The sequence below is a fragment of the Chaetura pelagica genome, unplaced genomic scaffold (assembly GCF_000747805.2).
Source record: "Chaetura pelagica isolate M959 unplaced genomic scaffold, ChaPel_1.0 scaffold156, whole genome shotgun sequence".
Lineage (NCBI taxonomy): Eukaryota > Metazoa > Chordata > Aves > Apodiformes > Apodidae > Chaetura > Chaetura pelagica.
In genome coordinates this window covers 143,295-148,800 of record NW_009953694.1, presented here as the reverse complement: position 1 = coordinate 148,800, position 5,506 = coordinate 143,295, and positions in this window count along the sequence as shown.

The window sequence follows — 5,506 nt, the reverse complement described above, 5'->3', positions numbered from 1 at the left end:
AGCAGGAGCACAAAAAAAATATAAAATTAAGTACATAGCATGACATGATTCCGTGACCTTCTTGGAGGAGATGCTGCAGTTGGAATTCTGTGCAGGTTTGATAATCTTTTAGTAAGAAATACATAATTCATGAAAAGTTACTAAGTGTTCAATTTTACAGACTTGTACAGCTGACTTTTTTTACTTGTTCTGTGATATAATTACTTGTGCTGGTTTTGGTTGGGACAGAGTTAATTTTCTTCATAGTAGCTGGTATGGGGCTATGCTTTGGATTAGTGCTGGAAACAGTGCTGAAAATGCAGAAATGTTTTCCTTATTGCTGAGCAGTGTTTACACAGAGTCAAGGCCTTTTCTACTTCTCACAGCACCCGTGTGCAGGCTGGAGGTATGCAAAGAGCTGGGAGGAGAGACAGCCAGAACAGCTGACCCCGACTGACCAAAGGAGTATTCCATACTATTTGGCATCATGGTCAGCATATAAAGCTGGGAGAACAAGAAGAAAATGGAGGATATTCAGAGTCATGGCATTTGTGTTCCCAAGTAACCGTTAAGTGTGATGGAATCCTGCTTTCCTGGAGAGGCCTGAACACGTGTCTTCAGATGGGAAGTAGTGAAAGACTTTCTTATTTTGCTTTGCTTGCATGTGTGTGGCTTTTACTATACCTATTCAACTTTTGTTATCTCAACCCATGAGTTTTGTCATTTTACTCTTCTGTTCTCTCCCTCATTCTACTGGGGGAGAATGAGCAAGCAGTTGCATGATTCTTAGTTGACAGCTGGGGTTAAACCACAACATCACTACATGTTTTAAAACTTTGACATAATGAAAATCATGTCTATGTCATTGAGACAATTCAATACATTTCCTTTTTCATCCTTTGCTTATGGAAAAATAGATACAACAACTTTCTTACCAAACTTCTTCTCAGCTCTGCTTACAGTGTCCAGTGAGCTTATAACTTCTCTCAGGTGAGAACACTGTTTTTGGCCTTCCGTTGCGTAGCACACCTTTCCTTTCATTCTTCTAACCCATTTCTGAACAGTCTTCAATCTGACAGTATCTCATTCCAAACCTCAGTATAGAACAAGGCTTGAAAGCTTCTAAGTGTTGTGGAAATTACTCCAGATGCTATAAAGAACATAATGCCTTTCCTATATAGATAGCCAAGGTTCACATCTGCTGTCTTCAGCACCATATTGATTTAGATACACAACATTTGCTTTCCATCCCTAAATTATTTTCAGGGACACTGTTGTTAATATAGAGTTTGGTTTAGAGTTTCTAAAAATTACTATTTCTACACAATTTAAAAAAATAAATCTCTAAAGCATGGATTAAACAAGCACAGTTTATTTCACCATCAAGATGACCATCAATTTGTCACACTAAGTATTGTTCGCAAACTCTATCAGCACTGATTTTATATTTTCTCCTACATCACTTTACTTAAAAGGTTTCATGGAAGTGTAGAGAAACTACACATGATGTGCACCCATATATGGCTTGCACCAGTTTTACAGCATTCCCTTCACATACCATGTCCAGGCTTTTCTAACCCCAGGTCAGTCTGGGCTTAACAGGAAATTTTATGCCAGTTCTTTTGTGTTTTTTTGATAAATCAAAGCAAGACTGGTTTTGTTTTCAAACCACCTGTTGGGCAGAACATCTTATTCTTCTGCCAATGAGTTCTTGATAAAGATGTGAGAGGCCTGCCAGCAGCACTGCTGATTGTCTGCTGCTAGGCTGACAATCGTCTGAGTGCTTATCAGGGAGTGTAGTGATGGTTCTCAATGGAAATAGGGTAGATTTAGAGAAGATATTAGGAAGAAATTATTTAGCATTAGGGTGGTGAGACTCTGGAACAGGTTGCCAAGGGAAGCTGTGGCTGCCCCATCCCTAGAAGGGTTGAATGGCAGGGTGGATGGGGCTTGGAGCAACCTGGTCTGGTGGGAGGCGTCCCTGCCCATGTGTGGGGTTGGATCTAGATGATCTTTAAGGTCCTTTCCAATCCAAACGATTCTATGATTCCACCAAAAAAGCCTTCCATTTCAGATCCTGCACAGCCAGAGAGCAGAGGTCCTTGTGATGCATTAATACTCACTGAAAGAACAAGTGTTTGGTGAAGTTCACTTCTGTTTCCATAGAAAACAATTATATCATGCAGATAAATACTTGCACATAAGTCGTGCAGACAACTAAAGCACACATACATTGCAAATATAATTTTTTATAGGTTTGAAGCCTACTGAGGACAGTTGAAAGACTCCCATGAACTTCTACAGCCTTCAGATGAAATTTTAGGGCTTGGGTCAAGTAAAGAATTGAAATACAACCTTAGCTTTAGCCATGTGACAAGTTCCATTGTCTCCAGTGGAGCCACTCCTTGCTCTCAAGTTTTTCTTGGTGAAAGGCTTTGCTGGCTCTAGCCTGGAACATAAATTTACAGTCATTCTGGCTTATAGTTTATCCACTATGGCACACCCGTTGATAGGAGAAGTTAATTTTTTGATCTGTTTACAAAAATGGGAGAGTAGCACTATTTCTTTAGTCCTGTGAGTTTCATATTTCAAAGTTTTGCTGAAGACTAAAGTAGAAAACCATGGGACTGTGATTCGGGAGCTGCTGTTTGTTTTTTTTCCATCTTAATACTGACTTGATGCATGACTTTCAGTGGCTCCCTTAAGTGTGTTTCAGAGTTTATTACATGTCTGCAGAAGAAGGAAATAAGGTTTCAAGTTTCAGAGCCTATTACCCTACTGTAGAAGACTGAAAAACCCAGAGATAGAACTCAAGAGTCACCTTCCCTCGTTCCTCACACACTGGGCCTTCCTAACCCACACCAGGGGAACTCCGGGTAATGACCATCCTCCAAGACCATGATTTTACCATAAGGTGGACTTTTGGGATCAAAGAAGGATCAAACCCACATGGGGGAAGCCATAAGGCAAGAAAGTCATGTGTGTCCAAGTCCAGGTTCTTTTAGAGGATTACCAATTCTGCTCTGATTGTTTTTTACCTCCTTTAGGATTTCTGAACTGAGTTTAGCAGTCTGGTTCTTTTTTTTTTTTTCCTGCTTGTACAACACCTTACTGCAGTAAGTCATTTGACTCAGTGCATGTCAAGGTCTTTTAGGTGATGTGGATAGTCATACTCTGTTTATTTCTGAAATACAGGTTATAATCAGTTATTTTAAAGGAAAGCTGGTGTCAAATGCCCTGAAATTAATAAATACACTGGTAGTGGTGTGTCCTGTTGTTGCATTAACCAGAAATGAATCCCAGGAAGGAAGGGAAGTATCTCTGAGGGCTTTAGGCTCCTGTGCAGGTCCAGTGACAGTAAACGTGTACTTATTTCTAATACAGACACTCCATTCTACACTGTGTGCCAGAGGCTGAGGCCTGACTTCACCCATCACCCCCAAGTCCTTTGCAGTCTCTAGATAACACAGATGCTGGGACTATCTCCTGAGGGCTGGGGAGCTCTGTCAATTGCAGGACTTGGAACACCCCACCTCTCCCCACCACCCCTAGCTGCACCAAGCCTTACAACACAACCTGTATATGAGAATGAGGAGTGGCAGAAATAAAATGAAGAACAATGCACAAACTGTGTTTGGGTTCTTTTTTGTTTGTGATATAGAAGCTTATCTTTCAATTGTAACCTGACTTTTTATTTTGTTTGCATCCTGTTCTAAAGTTATAAAAGCATATTTACCTTGTTAGCTATTGAGAAAGCTGGCTGTGGTATTCTCTTTCATTTTTTACCTGGTAAATATTTGGGAGTTTAAGCAAGTGCTGTTTCTGTATAAGTTTTTGTTAGCACCTCTAGTGTAAGGCAACAGAAAGCAGTACTTCTGCAAAAGGTTTACTCACAGGAAAAAAATACACAGGCTAGCTACATGGCATATTATTACTTAGATTCTCAAGAAGAGATAATTACATTACATTAGAGTTATATTGAATGCGATCTCAAGACCCTTCAGTGTGTGCAAGAGTATAGAGATAATAATCAGAGGGCTGGAGCACATCTCCTGTGAAGACAGGCTGGGACAGTTGGGGCTGTTCAGCCTGGGGGAGAGAAGGCTCCAGTGAGACCTTTTAGCAGCTTTCCAGTACCTGAAGGGGCTACAGGAAAGCTGTACAGGGACTTTTTACGAGGGCATGGAGTGACAGGACAAGGAGGAACTGTTTCAAGCTGAAAAAAGGGCAGATTTAGATCAGATGTAAGGAAGAAATTATTCACTGTGATGGCGGTGAGACGCTGGAACAGGCTGCCCAGGGAGGCTGAGGATGCCCCATCCCTGGAAGGGTTCAAGGGCAGGTTGGACGGGGCTTTGAGGAACCTGGTTTAATGGGAGGTGTCCCTGCCCATGCAGGGGGTTGGGACTAGATGATCCTAAGGTCCCTTCCAACTCTAGCCGTTCTATGGGATACTGGATTTCCTCCTTCGCTTTGAAATTGGTTCTTGTGCTAATGTTCACAGATGTTTCCTTGTGCACATAACAAGCTTCGAGGCTAACACAACCTATTCTTAAACTGCTGGATTAAGGATTCCTAGGACACTCTTTGGCCCAAGTAACTCCAACTCTTTGTAGTACCCTCCCACCACTTTTTGCCCCCATTCTATGTCTTGTTTTCAAAGGAAGCTTAGAGATCTAAGCCAGGAGAAAGTCACTGTCAACAAAGGACTTGTTCAATTTTATTCTACATTTATGTGAAGATGGAAAGTAACATTGTTTTTTGGGTTGTTTTTTTTAATGTTGCAGAGGAAGGAAGACACTAAAAGCCTTGGAGAATCATTTCAGATTAATCCCATCTGTTTTGTTTTGTTTTAAATCTTACTCAACACTATTGTGAAACTAGCCTAGGCTACTATTCTTCTACTTGTACATTGTTAGCTTCCACTTTATTATCAGTATATTCAAATTCTTTAAATTCTACCAGGATTGAAGGCCTGAGCCAGTTTGGTAATGTTATCTTGTTACAGAATGACAGAAAAATAGAATCATAAGGAATACGAAGATATTTGCTTTTACAAGTTCTGATGTCCCTACACCCAGCAATATCCTTCACGTGCCTGGATGTAGCCTTTAAAACAAACAAAGAGAACTTGGAGGTTTGGTTGTTTTTTCTTCTTTAAATTGAGAACTCGAGTAAGAAGTAAATTGGTTCCTCATAAGGTCTTCACTGTAGTCACGTACAACAAACAGATAAATTCCATGTGTAAACAGACTCCATGTGCAAATAGATAAACTCCGTGTATCAAGGGCCGATCTAAATTGACTATTTCCAAGTAATTCTTTATGTACCAGCAGGAAGAACAGGTGATTTTATTGTCATTTCCTTTCTGGCAAATTCACTTGTGATAAAGAGCACATGAAACGAGTTATGACGAAGTTTTTTAACCCACTGGAAGAACTTGCTCAGTACTAGAAGCGGGGAGCTCAGCGGGCCCCGCGCCCTGCCCGCCCCGCCCAAGTCGCCCCGCCCAAGTCACCCCGCACCT